This window comes from Pezoporus occidentalis, unplaced genomic scaffold, assembly GCF_034315485.1.
Source record: "Pezoporus occidentalis ecotype Australia unplaced genomic scaffold, CSIRO_AGI_Poc_V1 ctg11, whole genome shotgun sequence".
NCBI lineage: Eukaryota > Metazoa > Chordata > Aves > Psittaciformes > Psittacidae > Pezoporus > Pezoporus occidentalis.
Window position 1 is genome coordinate 11986358 of NW_026912886.1, and position 19364 is coordinate 12005721.

The window sequence follows — 19364 nt, forward strand, 5'->3', positions numbered from 1 at the left end:
CCTCTCTGTGTTCCTAATATCCGATCTAAACCTCCTCTGGCACAGTTTGAGGACATTTCCTCTTGTCCTATCACTTGTTAGGACAATCTTGCTGCAGGGGGGAAAGTTTAAAATGACCTTTTGCTTTGTAAAGCCACAGCAAATAATAGAGATTAACACAAATTATCAGTGCTGTGTATCTAAATGCACTGAAAGTTTCCTATTTCTAGCATCTCGCATTTCCTGATCCCCATAAATCTGGGTAATAGCAACAGGTCTCCCGAGGGTGGGTAGGGTCTAAAGATGGTTTTTGACAGGAGAGGGAGCTCTGTCTGCAGCCAGTACCTGCTGGGCAGCCACTGCTTGTTTCAGGCAGAAGGAATGTCAGGGGAAAAGCTGTGCTCCCCATTGTGTTCCTTATGTGCATTCTCACCTGTCTGCAGGAATTTCACAGGTATTTAATTGCAGTGATTTGGGTTTACAGATCTATAGTAACGCTCTATAAATCTAACAGTAAAACAAGCTTCCATGCAAAGCGTGCTTTTATTTGGTTCAAGAAGAGATGACATACCCTCTTCAACGCAAGGGTTTAGGCTTTTGGAGAAGCTGGGCACAGGAAAGGCAGAACACGTTTGTCACAGTCCTCCGATGTCTGCAGGTGGGAACATTTCCCTTATCATCTCAGCAGGTTTACAGAACGCTGAAAGCTGTGCAAGGCACAGCCATGCTTGTACCTGGATTTCCTACTTAAAAATGAGAAAGGTCAGATCAGATCAAAGGATTGTTGCCCTTTTGACCTAAATAAGTTAAAACAAAACAAGGACTTAGAATGTATTTGGAGAGAACTGGAGAGAGAAAGAGGGAACATGAGGATTCAAGGGACTGGGGGCAGTTCCATTGTTCAGAACTGCTGGCTCGGGTTTTTCAGCACTGAACACCGTATCTTGTTCAAACTGTTCAGGAACCCCCTTATTTCTCACTTTCAGGGATATTGCTGCTTCTCAGTGTGTTTCACTTTCCTGTAAGCCTGAGGCAAAATGCCCACCATCCCCACATCCAAGAGCCTTGTATCATGGAAACCGAACTCCAGAGCTGTAGCTGCCCCATCCCTGTCAGTGCTCAAGGTCAGGTCGGATGGGGCTTGGAGCAACCTGCTCTAGTTGACGATGATTGAACAGGGCCCCCGGCGGTGCCGCACCCGGCTCAGCCCCTCCTGCTCCCGGGAGCCCAAGCGCTCGGTGTTTCCCTGCGGGGTCCTTCAGCCCCGCTCCCGCCCGACACCAGGTGGCAGCAGAGGCGGGTTCATCCCCCGGGATGAGCCGGAGGAATGCGCGGTGCGGGCTGGAGCGGGGCTCTGCGCGGGGCAGCCCCTTTGTCCGACACGGGCTGCGCGGGGCGGGAGGCGGCTCGCGGTTGGGTCCGGGGGCTCCCCTGCTGCCGCCGGGCGGCACAATGGGCCCCGGTGCCGCAGCCCGTCGGGACCCGGAACGGATCGCTTGGGAGCTCGGTTGTGTTTTCCGTCGTGTTTCGTGCTTCGTTCCATCGCGCACGTTTGACTGTCAGATGTAATACGATGTACAGTTTCATCCTCCTGACTTGTCAACACGCTGAGCAAGCAGGGCAGACCAGCAGCCCTTTCAGTTCACCCCCTATAACCTTTTATTTTTCCTTTTGTTTTACTTTTCATTTTCCTTTTTATTCTTACGTTTATTTTTTTCCATTTCCTCTTTCCTTCTCCTTATTATCCTTCTCCTCTTTCTTCTCCTTTTGCCTTTTTCTTTCTTAATTTTCATTCTTTTCTTTGCAATAGGAATGTCTTCACTCATAAGTGAGCTTTAGTTTCCAATTTACTGCTATAGACAAAGCAGTACCTGGCACAGATGTGTTCCCTTTCTGCACAGTATGTTGGTTCTGGCTGGATTTCAGGTCTGAACTCTCCATATATATATCCATCTAATGCGTACATACATACATACACATACTAGATGTTCTTCACCATTGTGGTTGCTGTGAGACAGAAAGCTTCAGCTTCACTGGACATTCTTGTGTTTTGCAAGGGCTTTACCTTCAGCTCAGAACATGGGGGTTTCATGCCTGCTGGTATCAATTTAATCAAGAACGCAAAACATTTTCCATTATTCCTTTCTGTGTTTCTTCTCTGTCGGGATAGTCTTAAGCTCCAGGAAATTGTGCAATCAGAATGACTGCTTAACTCAGAATTGCCACAACTCAGAATTGCAACAGCCTTTGGAGTCAGCTTATGCCTGACTGCTGAAATAGTTTGATTCGCGGATAGAGTATTTCTGTGTTTAAAGAAGAAAGCCTGTGATGCACACCCTTAAAGCTGTGACTTACGCTTCAATCTTATATGCAGATGTGGAAAACAACAGGGTTTGCTTTGTTTCTCACCCTAGGAGAGCCATATCCACCTCTCAGCTTTGGTCACAAAATTCCTGGCAGAGTAACGACTCGTTCAGGACTGGTTTAGTCTCTCTGTATTTCATAGTTACTCCCATGAGGCACTCAAGGGACCTCAGCATTTCACAGTGACAACAGGACTGAGATATGGACCTGCCAGTGCAAATCTCCCTTAGCCAGCAGCAGATAAAAGGTCTTGGGGCTAGAGCAGTCACAGACCCACCTAGAAGGAGATGGGGCCAGTGTACCACATATTAACCATTTCCTGGCAAACCCCTCTCAAGAAAGGTCAGTAAAACCCCTTCAGTCCCAGTTTCCGAAGATGCATGTGCATTTACACGCCTAGATGAGATGGTCAGGAGACACCACACATCTCATCATAGGCCAGCACTGTTGGAGTGACTGCCTTTCTCTTTAATGGTAGCTTAACAGAAGCTGGAACAACAGGGATGAAAACTGACGCAACTCTCCCAGCAGGTCAATGGTCTCATTAGGTACATATTTAATAGGGAGAAATTCCAGCCCTGAGCCAAACCACAGCATTAGAGGTGAAGTCAGAGTCCCTGCAACACCCAGTGTCCTCTGAGCAGTGCTTTAATCTCTTGCCTACCTTTGGTATTTACATTCATTTCTCCATTAAAGGTTTTCTGTTTACCCAGGGCAATGTGTCATTCTTCCCGCTGCACCTCAAATTTTAGTCACATGCAAGCCACGGCAAAGCTTTGCCAAGTGACCCGCTGCACTGTGCTTGATGGCACAGTTCCTGGGTGGGAGAGGAGATGCCCTAGTGTTGGTATTCATCAATAGCAGGATGCAGGGATAAGGCTGGAATGCTGATGTTTGACCCAGCCTGCTGAGGGACCTCCCTATCTTCTAATGCCTTTGTGATGGAGGGCGTCAGCCCAAATACCAGGTTTTGGGAGTGCTAGACAGGCATTATGTGTGTCCTGCAAAGGAATACACATCCTCTAGCATACTCCTCCAGCTTTATGCCTTAAAACAGACAACTGGAAGGTGAATCTCCACGAGCAGGAAGTAAAGCCTCCTGCAAATCTGTGTCCTGTCTTACTAGACTCTACTTCAAAAAAAAGTCCCCTTCCATGTGTCCCATCACACCCACAGCAAGCAGAGAGTGTGAGGTGATGAGATGCACACTAATTAGCAGCCTAATGGCCAGGCAGCTGCCACTGAGCAGGATGGCAGATGGCCATGCTCACAGCATCCCTACCCCGAGCCACAGTATTCAGAGGGTTGAGTGGGGAAAGTTTCTCTCTAGTTCTTCTCCCTGTCTTTCAAGTGTGGTTGGATTCAGTAAGTGGTGTAGGAGGCACTGACAGATTATGCAGCACAGTGTTCCCATAGGAGAGCAGGGCTGGGCTGGGCTCAGTGAGCTGCTGTCTTGCCTGATGCCACAAAATCTCTGCCTTCTGCATCTTCTGAGCATCCTCAGCAAGTCTGGAGTTGCAGATGTTGTCACACCAGAACAAGCTCCTGTTGGCTGTAGCCTTCCAGACTCTGCCTTTTCTGGGTTAACACAGAAATTCATGCTGGAGTTAGAAAATGTATAAATATTGAAACCAAAAGTGGGTAAGTTCTGTGTAAGAGTGAAAGAGTTGGGTAGGCTCCCTCCTACAGTTCCTCTTCGTATAGTTCCTCTGCACCTACCTGCCCCTTCGATGACCATTTACTCCAGCATTAAGGCAGTGCAGAGTAAGGTACAGGCTCTTTCTCTTCCACTGCAGATTTCTCAGTTCACTCTCTGTGTGCTAGCTTAGGAGAGAGGAACTGGCCAAGCTGAGAACTGTAGCACTACAGGGCTGTTTTGGGGTCAGTGTGCACCAACCCAGGTCCTTGGTGTTGCTGGCAGGAGGCATCTTACACTCCTCTGTCCCAGTCCCTTATTCCCACTCTCTGTCTGCTCTTGTGCTTAGGAAACTGATCCAGCTGAAAAGCAGAGGAAAAAGGAAAATGATGGAGCTTGAATCTGCAATAACTCATCAGTCTGGCTGATGGCATGATCACTCAATAGCAAGCACCAGGGAAGGGGCCACTTTCTCTTTGAGCAGCAGCTGATACAGAAGCCAGTCATTACAAGCCATCTCCCATAGGCACAGCCACTGGTGCTAAGAGCAGTCCTGCTTTTCCTCAACCCCAGGAATCACCATTGCCCAACACCACAGTGCCTCTGCCTTGTGCTGACGGGTGGTTTCAGCCAGGCTGGAAGCTCTTTGCTAGCTGTCAGCTAAATGAGTTCCCTGGCCCAGCACCATGGGTGGCTGTGTGTGGCCGAGGGTGGTGAGGACATCCATCTCCCATTCAACACAAGCATGGATGTGTGCCCGATTAAAATGACTATTAACTGCGTCCTTCCTTAGCAGCACTGACAATGGCAAGTTTCAATGAAGCATTTGGCTTGCTCAAGAGGCAGAGGAGGGGAAGGATCACTTCTCCATTTACCATGGATATGTTAAAAAAATAACCCCAAACAAAGTGAAAAGAATTTCCCACAAGTAACTTGAGTGGGATACAGCTGGATTTTGAAACTCAGGGTGTAGGCGTGGGAGGGATAAAGTGTATTTTAAATCCCCACTTTCTCTCCCCAGCCAGATGAATGTTAGCAGATTAAGGTGGTGACTGTTTTCCATGTTGGTTCTTGAATGTTTCTGCCAGAACTAGATTTTTATGTCCCATTTATAATGGCGTTGGAGCAAGGGAAAGGTGCTGTAATGGAAGTGCTGACGCCACTTCATCACACATATTCCTGCAAACGATGCCGATGCCTACGCAGCTGGAGGAGCCGACTTGGCAGCTTATAGTGGGCCAGGTCTGAGAGAAAGGCTCTTTGAAAGTAACTTACTGCTCCAAAAATAAACAACCCCCCCCCAACCTTCCTTGCACTGAATGGATGATAAGATTGCTGTTGGCTGTATTGGAGACCCAGGACATTGTCCAGGGCTTTCCCAGCCAGCACTGCCACAAGATGGGGTTAATTGCTTGAGGTGTGGTGGGAATTGCTGGGTGTGATTTATTAAGGCTCTTTATCTGATATAGGAGATACCAGAAGGAAAGAGGAAAAACTAGTTAAACCGGAATAACCCTGGTTTTGCCGAGGGTGAAGTAGGGTGTAAGGCTAAAGGTGTTATCTGTGTCACATCCTTCTGCCTCTGTGAGCCACCAAGTATCCTCTCAGCCCTCCAGGACTGTGCCAAGCTGGTGCCGTCCTGCTCTGGGCCTCCTCACACGTTTTTCATGACTGTGATGCCTTTTGCTTGCTCCCTCCTTGCTCCCTCTGTTCTCAGGGAGGAGGAACAAAGGCTGGGTGTCTTAAGTCACCGCGCTGTGGTCTTCAGGGAGTTTCTGGCTATGTTCTCGGAGGAGCTGCCTTTCTCTTTAATCCCATTGAAATGCACGTTGTGCCACAAACCACAGGGCAAACAGTCGGCACAGCAAGCAGACTGCAGGTGTAGGCAGTAACTGCTCTGCTCAGCACAGGGCACAAGCCCAGGAGAGGTGGTTACTGCAGAAAAGGAGTTGCTGTTTAACACCATGTGTACAGAATTTATCTTGATTTTAACAGAATTTATCTTGATTTTTCAAGACACCAGGTCCAAAAGTGAGTTTTGAGCAAAGCTGAACTTGGTTGCGGTGGGGCGAACTGCAAAACTCAGGAAGTTCTGAGGCTTGCTGAAGCAGAAATGCTTATTCAAACCACAACATCTAAAGGGAAATCTAAGGTGGCCTGGGGCTTTTAACAAGAAATTGTTCTTTTTACATAATGAAAGTTTCTCACAGCAATACACTGGTTTTCCAGTATGGAGGTGTCACCTCCCCAGCAGAACCCAGAGCACTGGAAATGCAAGGGATGCTCAGGAGGTGGGACAGCAGTGGGGACATCGCAAAAGCTGGGAAAATGAATTCAAAATGCGTATTTCAAGTGGACTTCTATAAGCGGGACAGGTGTAGGGGGTCACTTAAGAAGCAGGCTATGCACAGAGGTTCTAAACTCGAAACATTAAGGTGAATGCAGCCATTGCTCAGTGAGGCCCCTGGCACAGTGCAGTGTATCCTTTACTGCAGTGCTCTGCCTTGCACTGGAAAATGTATTTATTTAGTGGCTGCCAGTGGTTGCGTTCAGCCATTCCCTTGTGACAGTGGCATCCGCTGTGTGGAAACCCAGCTTGTATTGCTAAAGCTGGGGCACCTTTGGATTGACTGCCTTGTGTGTGTTTACTGAGCTCAAACCTTCTTGGTTTCTTTGTCTCAGACTGCAGCCTTGGAAATGCAGTATAAAATTCCAGCAATTCCCTCCAGTGGAGCAGAGGCGGCCATGTGGGCAGGTCCATGCATGACCAGCAGTGCTCTCCACCATCAGATGTCTTCATGTAACTCCAGACTCAGACCGAGATTAGCTTTCACCTGGAATGCATGCTTGCGGCTTTTCCAGGGAGTCTCTGTAGGAAGCCTTGTGTGCTGTTGAAGGGTTTCATTTCATTTCCCTGTACAGCTTGTAAAAGGCTTCTTGGAAACCAGATCTTTGCATTTGACTTGAGTTCACTTATCTGCCAAAAGCTGTTTCAAGTTACTCTTTCCAAGCCATATTAAATGAATCCTTAGGTAAGGAGGTAGTAACAACAAGAACTGTGTATCTTTGTTGAGAAGTCACTGCTTCTAATTACGTTCTCTCCTTAAAAGCTTTAATATTTGAGGACTGCAAAATGAGGTCAACCTCTATTAAATGCAGTGCCTCTCCCTGTGGAGCTGGCAATGAAAGCAGCTTCACAACAAAGGTTTCTATTTAAGGGGAGGGGGGGAGTTTCTATTACAAAAGAAGCCCCCTAACTCAGGGTAGGAGCTTCATTTTCATTTGCTGGCTACAACAAAATAAAAAGATTTAGGCTGAGACCTTAACCAGTGCTTATCTGAGAAAAACAGATAGGAGAGGAACTAAAATATGACGATGGGGAAGAGCAAAAGCTATGTTGCTGCAAGAGCTGACCTAGAACCAGTCTGACATGCAACACCTGAAACTGCAGGCAGCTCCAGAGAAGGTAGAAAGCAGAGCTGCACCCGTGAACCAAATCAGGCCCATCATGAGCCACAGCTGCATGCAGTCAGCAAGAGGGTTATAGCAGCAGGAGTAGGTTTGCCTTTCTCCTTTTGCTGGAGGGTATATGCAGTTGGCTCCCCATAGCTGCCCCAGGGAGTAGGCAGAATGTTCTGCTTCTTAAGGAAGTGAAATTAAATCTGTAATGGATACAGCAGCTAATTCTGAACCATGCAAAGAGTGCTGTTTGTGCTGGGACCTTCTTGCTGGGCAGCTCTTGTGACCATCTGCCTGTCAGGCAATGTCCTGTCTGGCTGGTAAGTGCAAACCTGATTTTCACGTGGCAGAACTGCAGTAGGTTGAATGGGCTGATTGGTGCTACTGTAGCTGTTTGTGTAGCTCTTTAGCTTGCTGTTTTAAGCTAGGTAGGCATGATGCTGCATTAAAAACATATGTTCTTTTACACTAGAAACTGGAGGTAAACATGGCTGTAACTTTTAAAAACTGCTCTTGCTGTGATAATAGCCTAGCAACTGGCAGAGAAAGTTTGCCCTTTCTTTGAAGGCATTTTTTCTCCCTGCAGCCTTGCAGGCAGATATTTGCCAGGCAGTTGCTAAAGCACTGTGCCTGCCAGACGCAAGGGGATTATTTTGGCACCAGCTCTTGCCTAATATTACTGTGCTGTGTTAAGGTCGCCATGCTTGAGGCTGTGTCGAAAGCAGCTTTAAAAAGGCAGCTTGCTACCTCCTCTTCCACCTCCTGCCTCTGCCTGCAGCCCCGTGTCGTGTCGTCCCCCGCCGCAGCTGAGCTCTCTGCTTTACACTTTTAATCACTGGCAATATCATGCAAATGATATCTGCCTTTATTAACGCCCCGGCATGCCAGTGACGCACTGCAGCCTTTCTCGCAGGGAACAAAACTCTACCCTGGGGTGTGCTGGGAAGCGGGCTTCGGATCAACCTTCCCTGCCGACGGAGATTCTCGCCCTTTAAGAGAAAGCCTGCAGTAATTTTCCATTAGCCTGCACGGTCTTGTCTACGTGGCAGGAATTGTTTGTGGAGGCTGGAGCATCACGGGTGAGGCGCAAGCCCCAATCCGGCTGCCGTTGCTTGGCTACGCGCTCGGCATGCCGGCAGCACGCCAGGCTCCTGGGAAGCACCTTTGTTCCCAAGGAGGGATTTGAGTCGTGTTTTCATGCCGAAGGCAAGGGACAAATGCTGCCGTTCTCCAGCAGCTCGGTAGAGCTGGGCTTTCCAAATAGCATGAGCCAGCCAAATACAAAGTAGTAATAATATGCTCGGCGTTCATCTCCTGTGACGGTTTCTGTGCCTTTGCACAAGGAAATGCCTTTCAAGCAGCACGTGTTGTTTGTCTGCTTGTAGCACTGATGATGATAATCACTTACTCAAGGCAGCCTATTGAATCAGGGGGAAGTAATGTCAGCAAATCCTCCCCCTGCTTTTGTCGTTTCTAGCCAGTAAACTGGATGGCTTGTTGTTCTGCAGCTTGATAAACAGATCTATGTTTTTAAATAAGCCTTTATATAAGTCTTTACGGTGTATAGAAGTCCTGATGGGTGAGTCTCTGCTCTAGTCTGCTGAGGTTTGTCTGAAATGCCTGAAATACTTCAAATGCCACCAGTAAAATCTGCAGGACCATTGAGGATCGGTTTTTGTGTGCTGTCCGAGCTCACTGCAGTTGGGCTGCAAGTACGGCAACAGCGCTACTACAACAGTCATTTTCATGATGTCTTGACACAGCTTCAGCTCCAGGATAGCTTATTTTAGTTGTGTGAGGCTTGATGCTTCCGTTAATAACACAGCTTTGTGTTCCTCTGCTAACAGCTTGTGTTTTCAAGGACTTTTCATTACACCAGCGGCCAAAGCTATGCTGTTAAACAAATCTTCCCTGTTTGGGGAAGTAATGCTTTTTTAAAATGATCTTTGCTTCCTGCAGCACCTCCAGGCACCCTCAGGAGCTGGCCCCCAGGAGGAGTGAATGAATGAATGAGCACGTTTTGGGGTGTCTGGCTACCACTGGAAACCCGAGAATTAACTTGGTATAGGGAGGAACACATTGAGCTCAGCTTTAATTTTGCTTCACGGAGTATGAAGCCAGAGGGGAATTTTTATGCTCATAATCTGGCATCCTGCATCAGATGAATGAGCCTCACCCACCAGAGCCTTGGCACAGCTACAGAGGGACCACCTACTCAGCCCTGATCCTTGGAGGGGGTTCCAGATGAAGTGGCTTTTAGGTGCTGCCGTAGCTGTCCCTGGCACCCCAAAATGCTTGTCTCCTAACTACAACCCCTCTGAGGTTTATAGTTGAAAGATCTTGGCTTCCTGGAACCTCTCAAAAATTAGCCATGGTCTCTGCTTTCTGTGCTCCTTTTTGGTCCCATTTCCTTACTCCAGCCTTTCTACCGCCTGTTCTTTGCCATCGATGGCTCTGTTGCTGCCACCAGGCAGTTCAGCTGATGCCCCTGCCACTGGGGGGCCTGCACAGCGCTCCCCAGGTCCCAAAGAGTCATGCACATGCTTAGCAGCTTGGCTGCAGGCTGTCTGGCACCTGGAAGATGCTTGTCCTTCATCCATGAATTCTGCCTTGTATGTTGAGAATGACTGAGCAGGTGTTTAGGATGGTGGGTTTCCATATCCCTTGGTCAGATTTTCCCACATGGATACCTTCATTAGAAGCATCACTTACATTGCTTGGTGCTCTGTTCAGTTACTTTTTTGACTTGTGTGTCCTTGGATTTTCATTGTTTTAAAGAAGTAAACTCCTGCAATTTAGCGATTTTAGAAAATCTTGGCATCTAAGATAAGTTTGGCTCCTGAAAAGCCATTGTGAGTAGCAGCCCTTTTCTTAGTGTTTTCAGATGTGAAAAGCAGATCTTTTGAACTCTTGATCTTTTCAAGAAGGCAAGTTGATAGGATGCAAAGGTAGGTACCTTTCTGATATACATTTGTCCCTGTGTCTGCTGCAGTGTGCCACCACCACAGCTTGCCTTTGGTTGGGATTTGCTTTGCCAGTAAAATGTGGAGGATCCAGTCTGCCAGGAGAAGGGTTTGCCTGCCTTGTTTGAGCAGTTAGGAATGTGGGTGAGTCACTGCCTTGTTTGAGGAATGAAATCTTCCATCCCAGTTTCTTATGCCTTTGTTTGCTTTTAGAACTGCGGTGGTGTTGAAGGTAACTCGCACTCCAGTGTATTCTTTGTGGCTCGGTCTTAGCGTCTGGCTTCATGTTTTATATTTCCTTCTTAAAAGCACATAGAGGTGACTACATCCTTCTACGTGCTCAGAAAGCCGTAGGATCCAGCAGACCTTATGAGATCAGAGCAAAAGCACTCCTGTCCCCGGCAAGCAAGGCTCATTTTCAGCACAACCGGTGCAGCGGGGTGTAGTTCTTCTACAGCAATGTCACTAACTAAAACAGCGGCAACTTCCAAGTGCAAAATTAGAACAGTCTTTGAGGACAGTTTGTTTCAGGAAGGCGAGAAAAGCAGAGAAGGAAAGAATGTGTAGGAAAGACACAAAGCACAGCACGATTTTTTAACTTCTCTAGCTTTCAGCTATTTGATGAAGCTTAGGGACCTGTGGCCATTTTTGTGACTGAATTAACTGATTTCAGAGGTTGCAAACACCTCAGATGGTATCACTACCTTTGAAAATAGGGTCCTTAATTTACATGGATGCTTAAGTGTAAGTTCATGTTTCACAGATTGAGAAAAAGTGATAATTAAAATAGTCCTTATATATATATTGTGCCATTTTCCTTTACTGCAATTTGACATTGAAACCTGATTTATTTCCTTTATATAATAGATAGCTTTCATTCTTGTGAGGTTTTTTTACACTTCAGTTCCGCCAGTTATTCCCAAAAGCTCAGTATTTATATTTATTCCACAGCAAGCATGTGACTCGTGTGACTGCATAATTATATCAAAATGAATTTGGTTCCTTTTGTGGCAAAATGTCCTAAGTCTACGGATAGATCTGAATGCATAATAAACTCTGAGTATTGAGATTACAAGAAAAACTATTGACACAATCTTACAGATTAAAGTCATTCATGAGATATTTCAGTCTCCCTCCTGTGAGGTTCGATTGCAAGATGTAGTCTGCTCCCCCTGACTTCTTAAAATGAGAAAGGTTGAAAAATTGACCAGATTCTGTCAAACTTGCTGGCAGAGGAGCTGGAGGTGTTGAAAAAATAGGGAACTGTGAGGAAAGGAAGAAGCAGGGACCAGGAGGGTCAGAATCCCTGCTGGCTCACAGCTTGTAAGCGAGGAAAGACACCAGAACTTGATTCACTACAGAATTAACGATGTAAGAAGGGGCAGCTGTCCTTCCTCTTTGTTTCTGTGATTGCAGCAGTGTTGCAAGGCTGCAGTTAAGACCAAGACTCCATTGTACCAGGTCAGAGAATGTGTCCTTGCAAATAAAAGATGCCAGGTGAGGATAGGAGAGATATGCAGAGTGGAATGCAGGTCACGGGGAAGCATGTTGGCCCCATGGAAATTCAGTTATAGGAGGGGTTTTCCCTCCCTGGAGGCAGATACATGATCAGACAACATGACACATTGATGGAAGGTAGAATTGCAATTGCTTTCTGTGGGCCAGCCTTTCACTGAAGACCACTGCTCTAAATCTGCCAGGAGCTGAATGTTTTTTTGTAGGGGTGGCCATTCTTCTGCTTTAATTTGCTCTGAAATCTCCAGTTCTTTTTTCCACAAGCTATTGAAAACCATCTCATGGGAATACTTCCAGTGACTGGTTCTGGCATACAAATGGGGTGTAGCCTGATGGAGAACAAACTATCCTGTTTTTAGTAGTTAACTATTGATCAGCTTCATGCACTCCCTCTCAAAATAACCTGCCGATGGAACAATTTCACCTTGTTGCAGACATGACTAGTCACTCCTGTCCTTCGTGATCCTGTAACTAGGGCATTGCTGCTGCTTGACTGCATGTCCCAAGGGAGCCTGGTGGTGGTTGTGCAAACCTGATTGGGCTGAGAAAGGGGTGGAGAAATTCAATTCTCTGCCCAGGATATATTTAGTGAATGCAGCTGTGGGAGGCAACAGGAACAAGAGAGCTCTTGTGTTGCCAGAGCTCTGACAGCTCACATGCCTCAATAATCTGCTAGTTTCTGAGCAGTACATTTTCCCACCCCTCTACAGCATTTTTAATTTGAATGTAAAGTTATACTTTAATGTAGTCAGGATTCTTCCTGGAGCTTAAAAATGAGATGTGTTAATGGCGGCAGCCTTGCTATAGCTTTTCAAGGGGAACAGCATGCTCATGTTCACCTGCACTGGACCTTCTCCATGGCGAGCAGGGATATTTGACTTCATTTTTGTTCATTAGGGAGGATAGTGGTGTAGGAATATGCCTTCCATGTACACTGTAGTTCTTGCTTGGACTGGAAGCAGCACTAATATGGCCACTTCCAAGCAAATAAAATCTGCTTCTTGCTAGGGCTGATGAGCTGGGGTGGAGAGCATGCCTTTGGTATGCTGGGCACTTCATTGTTCTCTCATCCCTGGGCATCCTCTACTGGCATCCCTGGGAGTCTGATCCAATATCTGCTGGTATGTCATGGAATAAAAGAAGAGCACAAAAACAGCTTTACCAACCAGCTGGGTCAAGTGGGAGCATGTTACTGTTGTTCTGCATTAGGACTCAGTCGTCTGCGCTCTCTGGCTGTGTTCAGACTTGCGCCTGGAGAAAAAGATCGAGGCTGGGAATTCCCTGTGCATCTTCTTCCCTGGCTTGTTCAAGCAGCACACAAGCCACAAGTTAGTCTGCTGCAGGCATTAAAAGTTTATGACAAACTAAAGGGCAAGAATATAAAAAGAACATTTTATATTTTTTTTGTCTTGCTCTAATGCAGTTAAGTAGTTAGAAAAAAAAAGTCTGGTGCAGGGAGGTCCAAAGCATATCTCTGTGCCTGGGCACAGCCCAGGGATGATAGAGGCATAGACTTAAAGGGAGGCAGACTATGCCATCACTTGCTTAGAGCTTGCCTCACTTTATGGTGTTTTTCCATCCTCAGCACCATTCCTGGGAGATGCTGGAGTGACACAGAGCTTTCCTCTGCCAGGGCAGCCCCTGACCTTTCCCACCCCATGGCAGGCAGCCTGGGGTTGCTGGTCCTGTAGCAGTGACTTGTAACTGACTGAGATCCATATTGGAAATGCAGTGCCTGTGGGTGGCTTTTGTGGATCCACCACAGGCTGGCACAGCTCCTGGAACACCATCCAGGTTTTACTAAGGTCTGGATAGAGCTGTTGCACCTTTGCATGCTGTGACCTGAGGGAGTTTCAGTGGTCAGCTTGTGTATCAAAAGCATTTAGTAATGAACATACCTGCACTGAGTCTGATGCCCTGAGTACCCATGCAGTCCTTTCTGTCCCTAATCTTGCGGAGTCTGTGCCTGAGACTGGGTTTGTTTTCAGCAGTTAAATGGTTAACTTCAGGACTAATTGGCTCTGAGAGCTCCAGTCCTTTGCAACAGATTATTGGCATGCTGGTAACTGCAGCTCCCTTCCTTCCCTTCCCCCATCATTATAAAAACATGTACTGTAGCGAGAAACCAAATACCACATGGCGCCCTACACGGAGCCCATCAGTGCTCCAGCTCGGTGTTTAGCACAATAAGTCCCTTTATATTTGGGAAGCGGAGGGAGAAAATTCTGGAAACACAAGATCGTGGAGATACTGGCTGAATCAGCACATTTATTTGCACTGGTTAGGAGTCCAGAGCCCACCCTGCACAAACCCACTCGGTGTGGGGAAGAGTCCCGGGCGCTTTCCAAAAGCAGAAGGCAGATGGAAAAGGCTGGTCTGTGCACAAGGAGGGCTCTACGCTCCCCATTGCTTCTCTGCCCTCTTCTATGGAGGGCTCTTGTAAGTCCCCAAGGGGCTGAATGTAAAGAGAGAAAAATGAAAGCTTAAAAAAAAAGAGGAGAAAAAGTTGCAGTTCTGATTCCCTGCGGGGACGTGTGTGTTTTTAGGCAGCTGTCTGCAGGGGCAGTCGCCATTTCGTGAAGCAGCATTAATGCAGCAGGAGGAGACATGTTGTGTTGACGGGAGTTTGTATTGTAAGGTTTTTCTCCATGGCTTTTAATCAAGAGGGTTATTCATTCCACCTTCACCCTCTTCCAGTCCAAAAGCTTTCATTTTTTAAACTTAAGGTGCAAAGGTAGTAACAAGAAGTAAGAAAAACAAGGGAAAAGGGAGAAGTTTCCCTGAGGAGATCACAGCGTGCAAGCAAAATCAGGGCTCTCTCCAGGAGACTTAACAAATTTCAGAGGTGCAGTGTGGTTCCAAAAATGCCCCCAAGCCTCTAGCAAGGATAACCAGGATGATGGCACAGCTGCGCACCCAGCATCACAGGGGCAGAGCTGTGAGGGAAAACGTAGTACATCAGGTATCTTTTAAATACAGGATTTGTTTCTGGCATGGAAAGATGTCCGACTGCTCTACACACACATGATACTGGCCTTTTTTAACTTGCACAGGCTGACTTGACTTCTAGGTATTGAGATACTAATTTTGATCTAAAATCTCAGACTGTCACTAGTGCTGCAGAACTGCCTATTTGATCAAAAGAGAGGAGACTGATGATGGCAGGAGAGAAGTCGGACCGAATCCCCTTCAGCGCCACATTTAGGGCGAGCAACAGCATTTTTGTTAAGGGTCTCTGATGTTGGAATTTACTTTTTCCACTCCAGGACCTTTCCCTTCAAAATCCATTATAAGGCTCATTTATTTAAATAAGTCTCTGGGAGCTGGGAGAGGGAGCGTTAATGCTGGTTTCGGGAATACAGGTGATATTGTTGCATTTGATTTCGGTTTCATGTCATTATTTTCTGGTTTCAGAGTCAGGAAAAGCTGCTCATTTATTTTTCATGTAGCTGTATTTTTATCCTGGCTTCTTAAGGAGGCAGGGCTTACAAAGTCATGCTGTTAGAGGCCTTGAGCTTTTGATCTGATGTTCAGTTTCAGCGAATTTGAGTTCTAGAGTTTCTGCACTTTGGGGGAGGCTGCAGGTTGTGAAGACAAATAGTGCTTCCACTAAACGAAGAACTCCAAAATGAGTACAGTGGCTCTCTTTTTGCTTTCCTTGCTGATGAAGCCATCAGCATCTACCTGGCAGTCGATGGGTCAGTAATGCGTAGCTCAGAAATAATGCAGCCTCTGCTTGAATAGAGTGTGGGAACAGGGATGCTGCAGCAATGCAGTGCTAGTTGGGTATGTGACTGCTGAGTATCAGCAAAGTTATTTCAGCTGACTTGATGACTTCTAACCATGACATTAAAATCCAAACTAGGACTGCAAGGAGTATTAGTCATGTTTAAAGCCAAGAGTAAGTCACATTCCTCCGTGTTGCCTGCATTTGAATGTTGCAAGGCCTTCGATTTCCTCGCTCTGGGTGTCTCCTTTTCAAGCCTGTTGCTTGCAAAGATTTCTCTGAGGCAGTGATTCTTTTCTTACAGACAATGTAAAGAAACTTTTTTTGCTACCTCAAGTTCCTTATTTTCTTGACTGCATTAAATCCACAGGTCAAATATAACTTGAAGGCAGTGTGCACTCATGACCAGCAAGACATATAGTACAGAGCTCTCATATGGAGTGCATGTACATCTTTGATTAGATCATGTAAGACTGTACATTATAATAATATAAACCATAAAGTAGCTTTCATATATAAAAATTACTTTTCCATCATATACTAATGTGCCTTTCTGAACCTCTTAATTAGGTTATATTTTCTCTTTAATTCAATTTTATTAACATCACTTGAATAGACTTCAGCTTTGCTTCCAATTTTCATTATCTTTAGAGAGTGTGTGTATATGTATAGATAGAAAGATAATCCTTTATTAATCTTTTGACTAGAACAGGTTTCATTCATACAGCAAAAGTAGCGTCCCTGACTGTTCATTATCTGCACCTCATATGCCAGCCAGGACCATAATATCTTAATAATTGGAGTTTAAGTGAAAAAAAGAGGCCAGTTATTAAAGCCCTAGTTTTTCATTTTTGTTCATGGTGGAATTCTAAATTATTCAAGCATTTGACTTTATATCCTACCCTTACAAACCTGTGTTCCCCATAGCTTTTCACCAAATGTTGTATGGTCTCCTTTACCTTACACACTACTTCAGAGTGTTTGGTTGTAGTGTTTAATACCACTAATGTGTGTGGCTTGTTACAAGAAAATTTTAGGTAGTTTCCCAATTAAATGTATTTTATTTTGGCCTATTTTCTTCTACTCAAGTCTAACATTTGGTCTCTTGAGAGTCAATATTCTGTTTTACGGAACGGTTTTAAACGTACACTGAAGGAGATGAGTAAGAGGTGAAGTACCTAGCACTGTTTGATTTATATTATTCCTTTTGCAATTACACCTTCATGTGCAAAACTACATGCTTGCTCTTCCTCTTGAAATTGAGACCTCTGTTTTATGTCCTTCTTCCCTTCTATGGACTGGGTTAGTTCATTTCAGTTGCGTTTTCCAAGTACTGACATACACGTGAATTCCTAAATTCACTTCATATGCTTCCAGATCCTTAGGATAACATGCAGTTTAGACACACAAAGAAAAACCTGGAGTGATTCCACTGACCTGAATGTAATTACTCAGCGCTGAATTAAAGGCACAGGCACGTAATTTAAGACCATGTGCTTGGAGTAATACGAAGAGATCAAGCTTTTGCCATTAAATGTTTCTAGACCTCAAAACAATTTGTAGAGAGAGGTAGCAGCTTCTTGTTAAATCCACTATTAAATCTTGAAGACTCTAAGTCACATTTTGGGCATGCAGAACCTTGTTTGGATCTTCCACTGGGTGAAACTGCAGTAAAGTTTTAGTGTGATGTTTTTCAGACAGTGATCAAGTGCTGTGGCTGCCTTGCCCAAGATGTCCTGCTGCTTTAATTGTGCCATTGACCTCATTTTGTGACAGGACTATACCAACAGTGTTTTTCCTTGGGCTGCTGCTGTTTTCTCACCAGCTCACCTTCTAATACTAATCTTTGACTACTAGAAAAACAAACAAACCCCAAACACTGTGAATGATTTCAAGCTGAGACAAGATTATCACGTTTAATGGCTTGGTCAGGGAGAAACAGTAATGGTTTCACCATGCAGATCAGTTGCCTGCAATAGTTAAAGCTGCCAATTCTAGAGTTTAGATGGATGACATGCCTGACATGCACAAAACTGCTCTATTCCCTGGGCTGATGAGCTCTCCTAGCTGGGTAAAGCTCTGGCAGGAGCCAGTTTATAGTGAATTGACTCTAGGAAGAAAATATAAAAGCTCATGGGAAACATCAGTCTGACACAAGCTATTTCTGTTCGGGTGACATTCTAATCCAAGTGTGTCCCTGATACAGTATCACTACATCACACTGATTGGATCTCACATCTAACAAGTATTGACAAATATGAAGAAGTTTGTTTCTAGCTACAAACAGAAGGGGTCTTCTCTTTTTTATATAGAGAACTTTACAACAGGGTGGTTCGGTGCTTTGTCAGGTTGTCTATAAAATAAAATATATACTTGTAAGGTTTCAGAAAAAAAAATCACATTTTCTTTTCACTGCATGGGGCAATTTGCTGAATAATGCATCATTTTGTCAACTATTATATAGCAATCAATAAAATGCCCTACGGTGCACCTGCACACAAGAGACAAGAATGAAAATCGTTATGGAAACAGGCTTGAAACTTGCTTGAAATTAAAATCCCCATTCCATACTTGCGGCTTTGGAGGCCTGGGTTGTTTTTCTTTTCGTTCTAGAGTAGCTGTAATTTATCTTGTTCAATTTGAGCAAAATTCATCATGTTTGCAAGGCTTGTATGAAGCTCTTTGCCTCCAAACCTCTGAGGGGATTTACCGAGGTGTACTACTTGTTATGCTCCTCATCTAAACTTTCCAAAGCCTTCACCAGAACTAAAATGGAGAGTTAGTAGAAAATGAAAATTCGAAGCTTATAGTCTTTTGGGGGTGTTTTGGGTTTTGTTTGTCCTTGATTTTGGCCTTGGGTGATATGATTTAGCATAAGGTGTCCCTGCCCATGGCAGGGGGGTTGTAACTAGATGATCTTAAGGTCCTTTCCAACCCTAACTATTCTATGATTCTATGATTTTGAGGTGTAAACACATTTGTGCTAAATCTGTTTCCCTTTTTTCTGACTGTATTAATTGAGCAATCAAGCTTTACTGGCTCATGTCTGTAGTGAATAAATTTCAAGGATGGACAGAGGAATGCCTTTGGAAAGTGAACTTTGAATCTGCACAAGGAAATAATCATGCCAGAATTCCAAAATATCCATGTTAATACTAAAACCCACAATGAAATTGTTATGAATTTTGTAGTCTAAAATGTAGTGTGGGTTTTAGTTGTTTTTTTTTCCACAGCTCTAAAATCCAAATATTCTGAAGATTTTGCTTAAAAGTTATAATGTTTATTTCTGACTCTTTACGTGGTAATTCTGTGATATATTAGGGAACGGGAGAACAGTATCTTTGTGTTGAAATATAAAATTGGCTATGGCTCTTTATATTGCCAATGCTTTTTCTTTTACAGACTCTTTATAGAACTATGACCATCTCCTAGCTCAGCAGGACACTGCTATGACCGTATTTACAGACAGAATGGTAAGATAAAGCAGATTGTTTGCAGCTTCTACCTTTTAAACATATTTAAACCCCAGCCTATATGTCTAATCCTTTATGTTTCCAGTCCTGCAAGTTTCCAAGCAACAAACTTCATCAGTACAGAGAAGTTAAAGCATGTAAGTCAGGTCACAGAACCTGCTTTTGCATGCTGTGGCTGCAAGTATTAAAAGTTCCTGGGAAGGTGCACATTAGTTTCTTAGTTGCTTTCAAAGGTGATTTCAGTAATA

General features: G+C 45.0%; 1 protein-coding gene across 13 annotated transcripts in view; it reads left to right on the forward strand.

The window, feature by feature from the left end:
• Positions 1 to 350: 350 nt before the first annotated feature.
• The window catches only part of CHD2 (chromodomain helicase DNA binding protein 2), a 92937-nt gene continuing 73923 nt past the window's right edge, over positions 351 to 19364 (forward strand). For 7 of the 13 annotated variants that reach the window (XM_062631188.1, XM_062631214.1, XM_062631146.1 and 4 more), the window contains exon 1: positions 19028 to 19116. The gene's annotated coding sequence lies outside the window, so the exon portion shown is untranslated. Of the gene's footprint in view, positions 363 to 19027; positions 19117 to 19364 lie in introns of those variants that run through there. The other 6 variants (XM_062631241.1, XM_062631249.1, XM_062631268.1 and 3 more) reach the window with 2 other exon arrangements.